Source organism: Schistocerca serialis, chromosome 4 (assembly GCF_023864345.2).
Source record: "Schistocerca serialis cubense isolate TAMUIC-IGC-003099 chromosome 4, iqSchSeri2.2, whole genome shotgun sequence".
In the NCBI taxonomy this organism is placed as follows: Eukaryota; Metazoa; Arthropoda; class Insecta; order Orthoptera; family Acrididae; genus Schistocerca; species Schistocerca serialis.
The window spans coordinates 241597531-241614262 of record NC_064641.1 but is presented as its reverse complement, the minus strand read 5'-3'; positions in this window follow the sequence as shown (position 1 = coordinate 241614262).

Sequence of the window (16732 nt, the reverse complement as noted above, 5' to 3'; positions counted from 1 at the left end):
AAAATATTGAGTGAATATGCTAATTGTTATTTTTCCAATCATAAAACATGTAGTTTCTCGTAATTGATTACGAACAGATAGCATCAAGAGGACATTTTGACTGTTATGTATAAAGTATTTAACCACAATGGTCATATATTGTAATTTAATATGAAAAGATACGAAGCATTAAAAAAACGTGTGTTAAAGATAAGTGTGCTTATTTTAGTAAATTAACCTTCATGATTTCCAGCTCCTCATTTACTTGAATGATAATCATTTTGTGTTAGTTCATCACTAGAAATTACGATCACGCTGATGGGCCGAACGCAGCGTGAGGCAGAAGGAACATTATCGTTTTGCTATTATTTCTTAACAAACTCTTTTTTTTAATTGCGTACTGTTGCATTTCTTTTAAAGTCTATAAATGTTCTGGTCCCTTAGTGTTGTTTTGGGTATGAGTACATCGCGACTATAAAAATGCACAGAAATGTGAATGTTTCTTCCGAACGGTCTCAAATAAATCAATCTGCTACTCTTATTCAGGTATTTAATGCTCAACGTATGTTATTATAATAGTGTAATCAATCCCTGATTCTGTTGCCAAGTGGCTCAGCAAAATATTAACATTTTCGAAATTTTTGAAAAAAAAACTAATGATTCTTTTACTTTTGCCCCCCCCCCCCAAAAGAGCAACGCTACATTGTGTAGAGCCTGCCAGCCGGCCGGTGTGATCGAGCGGTTCTAGGCGCTTCAGTCTGGAACCGCGCGATCGCTACGGTCGCAGCTTCGAATACTGCCTCGGGCATGGATGTGTGTGATGTCTTTAGGTTAGTTAGGTTTAAGTAGTTCTACGTTCTAGAGGACTGATGACCTCTGATGTTAAGTTCCATAGTACTCAGAGCCATTTGAACCATTTTTTGTGTAGAGCCTATTCGCCGGGCCGGCCCTGAGTGTCTGACAGAGGTCGAACGCTTCCACAACAGTTCCACAAGGAGACCGCAGAAATCCGTTTGCCGTACAGATCGACAGCTCAACATGACCCCGATGTCCGTCTGGCGTATACTGCGTCGACGTTTACTCATGAAACCAAACAAAATTCAACTTCTGCAAGCTCTTCGTGAAGATGAGAAACATCAACGTGTGGAGTTCTGGTTCAAATGGTTCAAATGGCTCTGAGCACTATGCGACTTGACTTCTGAGGTCATCAATCGCCTAGAACGTAGAACTATTTAAACCTAACTAACCTAAGCACATCACACACATCCATGCCCGAGGCAGGATTCGAGCCTGCGACCGTAGCGGTCGCTCGGTTCCAGACTGTAGCGCCTAGAACCGCACGGCCACTCCGGCCGGCTGTGGAGTTCTGTAATTTCATTCTTCGCAAGATGGAGGATGACAGTTTTCTTCCATACTTAGTGTTCAGTAACAAGCCAACATTCCATTTACAAGGAAAGGTGAACCATCATAATGTGAGAATATGGGGTACGGGACAACTATGTGAAGTTTTGCTAGATGAGAGGGACTCCCCAAATTTAATGTGTTTTATGTAGTTTCATGGGGAAAGGTAGTGTCCGACTACAAACTCAAAAGTTTATGGTTCAGTCTTCTGTCCTAAATTTTTTTGCTCCTGTCGCTCAACTTTTTTCATTCAGGCTTTTGATTTATTGATATAAAAACTCAAGTTCCACTGTGGTTCAGTGCCCACATTAAAATTTGAAGTCCACATTGTCCTTTTTTCTTTTCCAACACTGTTACAGGAAGCACATATATCGGTATGCTTGAGATCTTTCTTTTGACACAGTTCGAGACTCATTCAAACGAATTCATTTACCAACAGGGTGGGCACCACGACACTGGCATGTAGAAGTGTGGGAAATTTAAATCAAAGGGTTACTGTGCGATATATCGGTCGCACTGGACCAAATGATTCAACCTGACATTACTGGCCTCCAAGTTCACCGGACGTCACTGTTTGTGATCATTTCTTGTGGGGGTCTGTAAAAGACTCTATTTATCTGCCTCTGTTACCAACAACAATGAATGAACTGAGACAACGTGTAGCAACAGCTGTGGAAGTTGTAATTTATGACAAGCTCGCAGCAATGGGAGAACAGTTTGAATACCGCATTGATATATACAGCATAACTCAAGTGGGGGCATATAAACACCTGTGAGAATGTATGAAATTTTTTTTTAATTTCTCGGTCATCAAAAAATCAAATTCATTGTTTCAGCAAGACACACATGCCAAATCAGATGGTTCATTTTGATACACCCTGTGTTTGAAACGAGTAACAGCTCTGCTTAATGTACTGTCAATTTGATATACAATTCCTAATCAGAACACCACCTAATTACTTAATAATAACTAAAACTCATAAAATGAAATCTTATTGACGATGTAAACAAAGCGATTATTTGAATTGTTGTAATGTGTATTGAAATTCTTTTCAAGCCAAAAATTAATGTACGCAATTTGAAACCAAAAACATGTTAGATATATCTTTGATGTAGTAGTTCGTGTGGTGTGTAATTAACAAAACTGTAATCAGCATTGTTTAGCAAAGCATTTCGACTATATTTCCTTAAAGAAAGAACAGCTGCGGTTGAGCTGGTATCAGATTCAATGCATTTCATTTCTAACTACCGTATGATACCAATTTTTTGTAATTGCCGACAGATTTAGTAATTGTGTTAAAAACTGCGGCGTCCAGTAAGATGTAATATTTCGAAGAGGACTCTGTGACGTAATAAATATTACACCTCTAGCAACAACTGACTTCACATGATTATTGAGAACCATACAGTTCACTGGGCAGTTTTCACTTAACAAACATCCAGGAAAGAGCATCTGCAGCGACGCATGAAGAGCATCAAGATGAAGGTAACTTTACTTTGTGAATTACTGTTCTCATGATACTGACTTACACCCATCTATTTGCAAAAACTTTCATTTCATCTGACATCAATGGTATGGCAAGTTGATTAACATTCACTTTATATTCTTTTTGGGGAAACATATATTTTACCCACAGAGGTACAGTAACACCGCAACACGGTGGTACGAGCTGGGGTGGTGAGGTGACGTAATACGGGTCAAAGTGCGATGGTTAATTTTTGAGTTTGAGGTGGATCAGTTTTAACATAAAGACTGAAAGACGACTTTATATGGAAACCAAAATACTCCAGTGGACGCTGATGTCTTTTGAAAGCAAAAAATTACTTGAACGAGGAAACTGAACTGTGGAATTGTGAGAACCATTTTCTACAATGAAGTGTAACATCGCACCAACTACGCTTATTTTAACTTTTCTTCAAAGTTGTATGGTCAATAGATCATGCGAGGAACTTTCTGTTTAGGGAGTGCCTTTTTTTGTTTTTTGTTTCTTTTGTGTGTTTTTTTGCGAAAGATGATAATGCGTGCCGAAATTAGGGCTAACAGTCAAGATGTGGGGTAGAAAATGTGACACAAGATAACGAACGAGAAGTTCCAGACAATATTGCTGATGGACTATCAGAAGAGGATAGAGCAAGTGAATTCACCGTTTCAAGGTTTCAGCTACGAAGAGATAATTGACGATAGTAATAGCCCTTTTAATAAGCTTGCGAGACTCATTGTGAAACAAACCTAGAAGCCAGACAGCTGAAGTAGGATAAAATGTGAAAACGATGTGAGAAATTTAGAAAACAGACTTAGAAATTAGAAAAGAAGTTGTACCAACAAGTGCAAAAATTTACGCTTGAGAGATAAGGTCAGGCACTAAAAAGCATTAGTAAGACCTAAACAACATCAGAATTCAGCTAGAGAAAACTCCAGATACAACTGGGGAATTAGTAGAGGACTTAAATGATTTTAAAACACATGTGAACACAGCGCATAATAAATTTGAAACTCGTATTTGTCCTATAGAAATCAAAACTGAAAAAACTGAATACATATTTTAAATACTATATAAGTGAATAGGGCGCATACCAAGACGCTTCAAAGGGAACATAGAACACATAAAAATAAGGGAGGTATGACATTACAGTGGCTTGTTTTACTGACGAGATTTTGATACATGCTAAAAACGGCCACACTTCTCAAGAGAAATTGCACAGTGAACTTAAAAACTGTGTTTCAGGGAAAGAGCTATGAACATTCACCAAGTGCCTACACAATGTGATCAAAGGTATTCAGACACCTGGCTGAAAATGAGTTACAAGTCCTTAGCGCCCTCCATCGGTAATGCTGAAATTCAATATGCCGTTGGCTTACCCTTCACCTCTCGCAGGCATACATTCAAACAGGTGCTGGAAGGTTTCTTGGGGAATGGCAGCCCATTCTTCACGGAGTGCTGCACTGAGGAGGGGTATGGATGTCGCTCGGTGAGGCCTGGCACGAAGTCAACGTTCCAAAACACCCCAAAGGTTTTCTGTAGGATTCAGGTCAGGACTCTGTGCAGGCCAGTCCATTACAGGGATGTTATTATTGTGTAACCACCCGTCCAAAGGCCGTGCATTCTGAACAGGTGCTCGATCGTGTTGAAAGATGCAGTCACCATCCCCCAATTGTTCCTCAACGGTTGTAAGCAAGAAGGTGCTTAAAACATCAATTTACGCCTGTACTGTGACAGTGCCAAGCAAAAACAACAAGGGGTGCAAGCCCCTCCATGAAAAACACGACCAATCCATAACACCACGGCCTTCCAATTTTACTGTTGGCACTACACACGCTGGCAGATGACGTTCACCGGGAATTCGCCATATCCACGTTCTGTCATCGGATCGTCACATTGTGTACCGTGATTCGTTACTCCACAAACGTTTGCTCTCCTCATACCAAGCGAGGCGTCGTTTGGAACTTTTAGCAGCCGCTCGACCATGAAATCCAAATTTTCTCACCTCTCCCCTAACTGTCATAGAGCTTGCAGTGGATCCTGATGCATTTGGAATTCCTGTGCGATGGTCTGGATAGATGTCTACCTGTTACAATTTGCGACCCTCTTCAGCCGTCGGCGGTCTCTGTCAGTCAACAGACCTAGTCCGCCTTAACACTTTTGTGCTGTACGTGTCCCTTCACGTTACCACTTCGCCATCACATCGGAAACAGTGGATCCAAGGATGTTTAGCAGTGTGGGAATCTCGCGTACAGACGTATGACACAAGCGGCACCCAATCACCCGAATACGATCGAAGTCCGTGTGTTCGGCGGAGGGCCCCATTTTGCTCTCTCACGATGTGTAATGACTACTGAGCTCGCTGATATGAGGTACCTGGCAGTAGGTGGCAACACAATGCACCGAATATAAAAGAGTATGGTTCTGGCAGTGTCCGGTTACTTTTCATCACATAGTCTATTCTGAAGTGAACACTTTAAAAAAAAAAAAAAAAAAAAAAGAGGTAGCACAGAGGCTAAAAAGCTAAAAAGTACTCATTCTTCCTGCGCTCCGTGAATCAAAGGGGAAGAAAGATTAACATACGCTAAAATAAAATGTATCCCCGGTAACTCACTACGTAAAAGATTTGAACAGGACAGACATAAATGTTAATTCAGTCACAGCCACAGCGTACGGAGGGGAACGTCAGTTTCTGAACTGACAACTTTTCCATTTTCGATGGACCCTATATCACAGAATTTTTGCGAGATCACAGTCGACACAGCACTGAGCCAGTGCAGTATCAGCTTTGAGGTGAAGGCACTTCGTCGAAATCCAAAGGAACATGAATACGATTTCTCTGGTCTTTGTCCAAAATATTCATGCAGCTGCCAACACTGTGTGGTACTCTCAATGTGAACTCCACCACTACTACCTACGATGGCCTATGCTATGAGATCTTTTACACTAGCTTCTGTCCTTGGTTCCTGCACCACTGTGGGAACATTCTCCAGCACCCAAATCGACTTGGTTTCACACATGTATTTTAATCTGCAAACTGTTTTGAACACTCAAAAGAGGAACATCTGAGATGAAGTAAACCAACATTCTCGTGATTCCACTTACTTAGAATTCCCAATATTCATATCTCACACACATATCAAACTTGTTCCTTCGTTCAATCAAGTAGTAAAGTAAATGAAATTTCCTTATTTAAACAAAAAACGTATTGTACATGAAAATATAAAAGCATTACGGGAAGTAAAAGATTTCACCGAAATGTATTGTTGTTTCTTACTGAAAGGCTAGATATTTAACTAAACATCTTCACTGACAGTCAGCTAATACATGTAAACGTGTGGGAATATTAATAATTTTTGAATGTTCTAATTTCTGTGCTTCAAGTAATTTCGTAACCTCCGAATGCAGTGAAGAAAGTAAGCTGAAATTGACCTGTTATGAGCAGTCGACCAAACAAACTGTTGTATAAAATTTTATTCAATTTGGTGTACGGCTAAGGTGTCCATTTGGAAATGTGTTTCATGTTTCATCTTCTATGACCTGCTGACACCTGTCGGCTCGAGCTGCAGGTTGGCTCATGGGAAAAATATCTGTCATGGTTAACGCATGTCTCGTAGCTCGTATGCAGTTAACTTCTGGTTCTATATGGACGGTGCATTGCACTATGCCACAGTTCAAGATTCCATAAAAGCCAAATTTTGCTGTTGTATAATTTGTTAATGACTTTCATCATGTATTGACCAGTCACATAACACATTGTCACCGCTGCGTGTATACAACGATTTAAAACCTTCTACTATATGGTTGCTGATTCCATATTGCCATTATAAGATAATACCTTACATATACACACTTCGGGATATCACTCTGTCCTTAGCTCCTCTATATTTCTGAAGATGGCTACTGAAACAGAGCTGGCGTTTGTCTAGGTCTTATTTCGAAGGCAGATATAAACGTTCACGATTAGTGGTGGGAAGAATACGTTTAGAAAAGCTGAATGTAATGGCATGTCGTCTGATGTTCATCTCGACGTAGCCGAATGAGAATAGTTAACAATAGCAGCAACCTCTCTACCTCGCTCTGCGGCACAAACTGACTGCGGGGACGGCTCACGCGATGTTCAGCTGCCGCAAACCACATACTACCGAAGTAGTGGGCTTCATCATCACACCATGAACAGGTACGACACGAGAACAGATCGAGTGGAAAATAATTCCGCATCGTGTAGGCTGGCCGTTGCTGCAGGTGGCAGGACTTAGGGTTCGGGGAAGCGGCCAAGTGTATTGCCTCCCGTAAACTACTGCATGGGGGCTTAATTATTATTTTTGCAAATATTTTTTTTTTCGCTGTATGTCCGATTACGCTGTTTCGTAAACGGTTGGCCCTGACTAGTATTTGTACGCAATCTGACCGCACTGAATAACAACAAAGAATGAAAGAAAATTTCCGTTAACACAATTAATTAATTAAATCCCCAGCAACTATAAAACCTACGAAACCAAAACACAAGTGTAATTGTTCTGTGTGTGGGAGTGTGATTCAACGTACACATCTGGCACGGTTCTTCTTCAACAAGACAAGAAATTTTAAATACCATTTATACTGAAGTAATTAAAAAAAATAGAAATACTATAATTGCGCAAGAAAACCAGAATTACACTCTAATACAAGAACACAAGCCAGATGCTTTGTTGACTGAACCTGTAATGACGCGTTATTTAAGACATTGAGATAATAAAAGAAAAGGAAAATTTTTTTTCTTTTACCTTCATATATATTGACGAAAAGCACTCTGATCCTTACAATATCTCCATTAGAACAACATCTGCTGTCTATCCCATCAAACAACTGCATAAAACGTGGAACAAGCACTCTCCACTACGACTTCTCGACAAGAACTTTTCACTACGACATCTCAGCGAGCACTCACTACTACGAGTTCTCGACAAGCACTGCCAGTGGAGGCGGCTGAATAATACTCTTTGGCGCGATCTCAGGCGCTGTGGCTCAGTGTAGCCACCTTTCATATGCCCTTCCTCCCGGGCCAGAATTTGATGGTATTTTTCCCAGCATTGGTGGTGAAAATACCACCAAATTCGTCCACAAAAATACAGACAAAAATAAAAGATAATATTAATACGTAAATATCACATAATTAGATAAAATTTTGGCTTTGCACTGACCTTTCAATAACCTAATATATAAAATACAATAAGCAATACAAATTCTTTAATACATGTGACTTTACATAATAGTTTACACAATACAGAAAAAATCAGTTTATACAAATGTTCACATAAAATGCTTTTAATTATTAAAAAAAAAACCAGTAGTTGACAGTTCCAGCAGTAGCACCCAGCAATGGTCAACAGGTGCAAATACCAACAAGTGACATCATTTTAGTAGAAGCAGTTCCATCAGTGGCACCCAGCAATGTTGAACAGGTGCAGACAGCAACAAGTGACATTATTTCAGTAGAAGCAGTTCCATCTGTGGCACCCAGTAATGTTGAACAGGTGCAGACAGCAAGAAGTAACATCATTTCAGTAGAAGCAGTTCCATTTGTGGCACCCAGCAATGTTGAACAGTTGCAGACACCAACAAGTGACATTATTTCAATAGATACAGTCCATCAGTGGCACCCAGTAATGTTGAACAGGTGCAGACACCAACAAGTGACATCATTTCAGTAGAAGCAGTCCGTCAATGGCACCCAGCAATGTTGAGCAGGTGCAAACAGCAACAAGTGACATTATTTCAGTAGAATCAGTTCCATCAGTCGCACCCAGTAATGTTGAGCAGGTGCAGACACCAACAAATGACATTATTTCAATAGAAGCAGTTCCATCAGTTGCACCCAGCTATGTTGAACAGGTGCAGACAGCAACAAGTGACAACATTTCAGTAGAAGCAGTTCCATCTGTGGCACCCAGCAATGTTGAACAGTTGCAGGCACCAACAAGTGACATTATTTCAATAGATGCAGTCCATCAGTGGCACCCAGTAATGTTGAACACGTGCAGACACCAACAAGTGCCATCATTTCAGTAGAAGCAGTTCCATCAGCGGCACCCAGCAATGTTGAACAGGTGCAGACACCAACACGTGACATTATTCAATAGAAGCAGTTCCATCAGTTGCACCCAGCAATGTTGAACAGGTGCAGACACCAACAAGTGACATTATATCAGTAGAAGCAGTCTATCAGTGGCACCCAGCAATGTTGAACAGTTGCAGACACCAACAAGTGACATTATTTCAATAGATGCAGTCCATCAGTGGCACCCGGCAATGTTGAACAGTTGCAGACACCAACAAGTGACATTATGTCAGTAGAAGCAGTTCTATCAGTGGCACCGAGGAATGTTGAGCAGGTGCAGATAACAGTCCATAATATTCCCTATCACTAATTAAACAGTTCATCAGAGTTCATCAGCAAAAATTAAACATCTCCTAGTGGCACCCATCATGTTGAACAAGTGCAGGTAACGGTCCATAATATTCACTATCACTAATTAGACAGTTCATCAGAGTTTATCAGCAGAAATTAAACATGTCCTAGTGGCACCAATCATGTAGAAAAAGTGCAAGTAACCGTCCATAATATTCACTATCCTAATCACACAATTCATCAGCAGAAATTAATCATTTATAAGTGTCACACATCAATGCTGAACAGGTGCAGGTGTGAACAACAGTTTGAATGCACACACAGTTGCTTTTACAAAATTATTCTCAATGCTCTTACACTAAACATACAAATTATAATAAACACACAAATGATATCAGATAATTGTCATCTTAACTATTACAAATACACAAATATCAGTAAACCTATAATATTTATGGGTGTCAGTGCAAGCCACAATAAACAAGTAAAATAATATTTAGGAGATAGGTTGGGATCAATTTGGGATTGGAAAAGGAAAACACACAAAACACACTCACTCATCTTTCATCCACATTAAGTACTACTGTGTAATTGAATAGTGTTAACTGTGTAAATGCAATTCTGTCAAAGATTTTATGTTCGACATGTGTATCAAATAGTAGTGGCAGCAATGTATAACAGTCAATAATAATTAGTCAACGTCATAGTCATCATGTCAAGACCAATGTTTGCCAAGCCAGATCAAAATGTATGGTTTCTGAACAACTGTCAGTGTGCCAAGATATACAAATACTTCCTATCTCCAAAAAAAGTGTATACTGCTTAGTGATTTAACCAAGTGTGTGTTTGTGTAGACAATCTTCCCTCTACTTGAGTGTTCTAGTCTGCTATCTTCATCCTCCTTGTTCCATATAAACCAACAAAAAAAAATATGCTCCTCACTTGCTTTACCTCTTATCCACCAAAAATCCAATAATCATCAGCATCAGATAATCTCAATACTTCAATAATACCTCTTACGTCGATACATATAAACCTTATCATCAATAGCATTTACCTTACCTCTTGTCCACCAAAACTCCAATAATCATCAACTTCACATAATCTCAATACCTCAATAATACCTCTTCAATACGTCGATTCATATAAACCTTATTACCAATATCATATCACTTCCATAACAACTCTTTCCTCTAGTCAGTCTCCTCGAACAAGTACAGATAAAATCCTAGTGCAAACATCAATTCATCATCCCATGCAATCCGAAGACACAGTGTCCACACACAACCTCTGTGTAATCCATCTGACCCAAATCCTCTACTCATTATGAATTATAAGACACATTTTAAGTGTCACTTCCTATTTCAATTGCTCACGAAGAATGCAGTGTAATAGCTGTCAATGGTCTAAACCTAGTGTTGGTATGTCATGTCGTTAGCTTCCTTCCTATTAGCATAAATTTATACAGCGTTCATAAAACCTCCAGCTCATGTGACTTCTATGAAGTTTCTTTTACTAATGTCGTTCGTCGAATTATAGCAGTTCATTTTCTTATCTTAAAAATATAAGGCACTGATCGTAAGCAAAACATGCAATAGCGAGTAAATATACCAGTAGAGAACAGAATGTCAACAAGTGGATGCAGCACAATTCTTACAACGAGGCTCTGCCAAGCGAACAATCTATAATTAATACAATAGTGTGACCTACACTCTATGTTCGTACACAGTACATCAGCATTTCTATATACCAAATTAAAGAGTAGTTATGACAACAAAACAGAAATGTGTAAATATGCAATCCATACGCAAGGCAGCAAATATATATCCTACATAATAAACAGGTCATTAGCATCATATCAGCATAAGCAAATAAATGTTCATATGTCATCTTAATAAATAAACATGAAGGCGCAAGCAGATACATCACAAAGTATAACCTACATACATAACCATATCAGCACAATTAATCATGTGACAATTATAATTTAAATAAATAAGCACAGCAGGCACATAAAAAAAATAATGTGACATCAGTGAAAAAGCATAGCAGCCAAGCGATGCATAATATACACAAGTAACAACCCTGTTCATTAATCAATCATTGTCAAAATCAGATAACACAAAGTATAAATCACGTAATTGCGAGCAGCAAATTACGTCTAAAGTACGTACCTAAGTGGAAATATGTTACCTGAAAAATAAACTCAATTAATAGTTACCTTTTTAGTACATTAGTTTCTTCTTTGAAATTACATTCTTCCTGAAATTTTCTCGATAGCAAGTCGTCTTAACGTCGTACACGCACAGAATTTACCTGATGTTCTTAAATATTTTATAGAACCGTGTCCTGAAAAATACTGAACGTTAATAACATAATTTATCAAGTCACTATAGCTTTATACTGAATTTAATCGGAGAAATTAGACTGTGTATTTGTTTACGGCTGTCAGTGCATTCGCACCGAGCGCTCGATCAGCTGTAGGCGTGTGACGTAGGAAGTAATTGTTTGCGGTCAACGACTGTCTTGTGCAGCGCGCAGACTTGACTGTTGCTTTGAGTATGTGCCGCCGCCAAAACACAGCGCGGTATCCTTGTACTCTCCGCATGTTTACGTAGCTGTTAGTTTCTCAAAGGTATGTCATTCCACAAAAATTTTTCAAAAGTATATCATTCCACAAAAATTTTAACGTTAGATATATGATGTATTCCCTTAGAGCGTCAAGATTTAAGAGTTTCTACTTCAACAGTGTTATCATGAATGATTTTGCGAATCCTATATGGACCGTTATAAAGCAGAAAAAATTTGCGACACAATCCCTTTCCTTTGTGAGACAAACGGTGGGACTTAATTAATACCTTTTGACCAACTGACAAAGTTTTTAAACGACCAGGACGTTTAGCTGATTTCTCTCTTCTAGCAGCCGCAGATGCAATATTTCGTAGAGCCAGGTTGACAACATCAGAATGCCACAGTTTCCGTGTAGGTGGAAAAGGAACGATTTCAGATATGCGATTTGTCGGTGCTTTGTTTTTTAATATCAGTATAGGCGGTAAAGAAGTTGAGTCATTAGAAAGTTCATTCAGGATGTTTTGAAAAATATGAAGATACTGTTCCCACGTTCTGTGATTCTGATGACAATAAAGACGACACAATTTATTGATTTCCTTCATCCATCTCTCTGAAGCGTTAGATTGAGGGTGAAAAAGTGAAATGAAGATTGGTTTAATCTTACGACGCCGTAGAGTACGAAGCCAAATTTTAGAACGAAACTGTGATCTATTATCTGATATAACCTTATCAACATGACCCACTTCTTTAAGAAAATGTTTGATGAAAGCGTTAGATACTGAACGAGCTGTTGCTTTGCGTAAAGGTGTAAAACACACATATTTTGATGTCAATTCCACTGCTACGAAAATGTACGCAAAACCATTAGTAGGACGAACCACTGGACCGAACAAGTCGACTGGAGTCATGTCCTTTAATTTCGCTGGAATGATAGGAAACAACAGTGCTCTGTGAGAAATAGTTGGCGGCTTAGCCTTTTGACATAACTTGCATTTGGCAAGAATAGATCGAATACGTTTTTCCATATTACTGAAGTAGCAATTTTCTCGTAATTTATGAAAGCATTTTCTGGGACCAAAGTGTGCATAACTGAAATGTGTGTACCAAATTAATTTATTGACCCACTCATCAGGAATACAAACTAACCAAACAGAGTTGTCGACCGATTTTCGTTTAAAAAGAATGTCATTGCGAACTAAATAATGCTGTCTAATCGCTACGCTTTCCTTTCTCCTCCACTTCTCCTTAATGTCCTTCCAGATTGGATCCTTATTTTGCTCCTTAGCGATGTCCTGGAGCGAAGACGAAATAAAGTTCTCAAACGCAACACCTTGAATATACATCAAACAATAATGGTTTTCTATGCAGTCCTCTTCAGCACTTTGTTTCAAACCCACAGGTGCATGTGATAAAGCATCAGCAATAATATTTGAAGAACCCTGTATGTAAACAATACTAAAATCAAATTCCTGTACATACAGCGCCCATCGTGACAATCTGCCGTGAGTTAATTTTGTTGACATAAGAAATTCCAGAGCTCGATGATCGCTGTAAACCTTAGTATGTCTGCCAAACAAAAATGTCCGAAATTTTGTAAAAGCCCAAACAACAGCCAAAGCTTCAAGTTCCATAATCGAATAATTCTTTTCGGATTTGGAGAGAGCACGACTTCCAAATGCAATAGTCTTTTGTACTACAACGCCGTCTTCTTCTATCTCTTGAAATAAATGAGCACCTAGGCCTTTGTATGATGAGTCCGTCGCCAAACAAAAATCTTTAGATAAATCCGGATGTGAAAGAAGTGGAGCAGCAACTAAAGCATCACGAAGTTGTTCAAATTCTGATTGAGCTTCCTCATCCCAACACCAATTGGATCTCTTTCCAGACAGTTTACATAAACGAGGTGTGGCCAAATCGTCCAATCTAACAAAGCATCTAAGAAAATTACAGACACCAAGGAAACTACGAACATCACGTTTTGTAGTAGGAACAGCATAATTACGAATAGCGTCTAGTTTCTCTGGATCAGGGAGAATACCTTCTGTAGAAATAATGTGACCGAGAAATTTCACCTGAGAACGAACAAATTCAGATTTTTCCAAGTTCACAGTAATGCCAACTCTTGCAAAAATACGTAATAAAGAATCCAAAATTTTGTTATGCTCACTCCAAGAACGTTTAGCAATAAGACATCGTCAACATATGAAGTAATATTGTAACGAAGATAAACAGGTAAAATTTCGTTTAAACTACGAATGAATGCTGATGAAGATACAGTAAGTCCAAATGGTAATTTCCGAAATCACTTTTAGGTAAAATAGTCATATCCGGTTATTGTTTACTTACTCTCTAGATAGATTGATAGTCGAAGAGTTGTTTTGACAGATGCAAAGAATAGTAAAAGAGTAGGCAGCGGTGCAGAAAACTAAAAGGGAACTAGCACCACCTCAGCTCGGAGCCCTATGCACGCTACGGCACATATTCACTTAGTGTAGTGAATCCCCTGAGGACATTAATAGCCGCACATAATTTCCAGTTTGTGACTTAGTGGCCAATTTGGTGGAAGTGCGTACGTAAATTGATCTAACCATGAACATGGATGTATGTCATTCTTAGAATTGCGAAAGATCTTAATTTCCGAACAGTTAAGAAGTGTTTATAATCAAAGTTTTCACCTCGTGGTGACAAAGACCTACCGCGACTGTTCCAGTCCGAATGTCGATTATTGTCAAGTTAACGCGCCTGGCGCGCTCTTGTTGCATCCCGTAAATGAAACAAATTATTTTCTTCAAAGCCCTCTACTATCTGTGATTCTAAATTTCTTCTGCTGTCTTTTCGTACGATTTCGCCTTCAATTTGTTTGACTTGCTTTCGTAATGCCTCAAATTCCCTTTTGACGCGTTCATTAAATTTTCCCGGATTTTCAACATGCTTATTTATGTTCTGGTACTCTTCGGTTTCTGCAAATGGCAATGGTGCTGTATCATCTGAATCTCTGTCACCATGTAAACTAAGATTTGTCAATTTATCTGAAATCTCCTCAACTCGTTCCGATAAGTCACCTATTTTTTCTTTCTGTTTATTTACGTCTTCCGTAAGTGTCGCGACTCGGGTTTCAGTATTGACACATTTGGTAGTTAACTGTTCATATTGTTGTGTTAGATTATTTATTCTGTCATTTGGTACGGATTCCTCGATTCTCTCAAATATATCTTCCCTATCGTGTGCGCGTTGTAAATTTAACTCTGAAAATTTCTGTACTATCACGCGATCTCTTTCCTCCTGTTCTCTATCCTGTTCCCTTTGTCTAATCTGTACTGCAACTAATCGATTATTGTGAGCATTCAAAATCGGTTGTGCTTCGTCTCTGATTTCTTTCCTTAATTCATCTTTCATATTTTTGAAACATGTCCCAATTCGTGAATCTAACCGTGTTTCCATTGTTTCTATCTCTGTTTCTAGCCGTGTTGCCACTGTTTTCAATTCAGATCCTAACTGTGATCCCAGTGAGTCTAACCGTGTTTCCATTGTTCCCATCTCAGTTCTAATTGTTCCTATTTGTGATCCCACTGAGTCTAACCGTGTTGCCAAAGTTCCCATCTCTGTTTTAATTGTTCCTATCTCTGTTTTAAATTCAGATCGTATCTGTGATCCCACTGTTTTTAATTCAGATCCCAAATATAATATTACACCCATCAACTGCTCCATATTAAATGGTTCAAAACTTTTTTCGCCTCTAACATTTCCCGCAAAACCAACGTCTTCCGTCAGAGCTGTAAAGCTATTTGTGTTTGATACTATTCCAGAATTTTCTGTCGTTAATCTCGGATTCTGAAAATTTTTTGATTGAGAAAAATTTTGAAATGGTTCCGGACTATTTTCCCGACTTATTAAATTGTTTTCCACTTCATTATTCATGATACTGTTTTCCGCTGTTGGTGAGTTCGCCATGTTAACAATTTCTTCATTCTCACTATCCATCATTTTTACCTTTTTCATCGATTGCGTAATCATTTACAAAACATACAAAACTCGTCACTGTACGAAAATTACACACAATGACTTTTTATCTCCAACAATACCATTTACACGAAATGTTTCCCTCAAACACGATTAATCGAACAATTGAATTAATTGCACTAAATTGTCAAACCCATAGACAAGACAACAAAAATTAAATTTTGAAAAATACCATTAGAAGAATGCCAATTACCAAATCTACACATGCAATATAGACTACAATTACTAAATTACAAATTACTACAACAATACTACTGCCTACTATTTTTACAATCAGAAGATTCCAAGGGACGATCCGAAGCAGCGGTCACCACGTGCATGGGGGCTTAATTATATAAATGAAAATAAATTTTATTTTTCGTAGCTGTATGTCCGATTACGCTGTTTCGTAAACGGTTGGCCCTGACTAGTATTTGTACGCAATGTGACTGCATAGAATAACAACAAAGAATGAAAGAAAATTTCCGTTAACACAATTAATTAATTAAGTACCCAGCAACTACAAAACCTACGAAACCAAAACACAAGTATAATTGTTCTGTGTGTGGGAGTGTGATTCAACGTACACATCTGGCACGGTTCTTCTTCAACAAGACAAGAAATTTTAAATACCATTTATACTGAAGTAATTAAAAAAAATAGAAATACTATAATTGCGCAAGAAAACCAGAATTACACTCTAATACAAGAACACAAGCCAGATGCTTTGTTGACTGAACCTGTAATGACGCATTATTTAAGACATTGAGATAATAAAAAGAAAAGGAAAAATTTTTTTCTTTTACCTTCATATATATTGACGAAAAGCACTCTGATCATTACAATATCTCCATTAGAACAACATCTGCTGTCTATCCCATCAAACAACTGCATAAAACATGGAACAAGC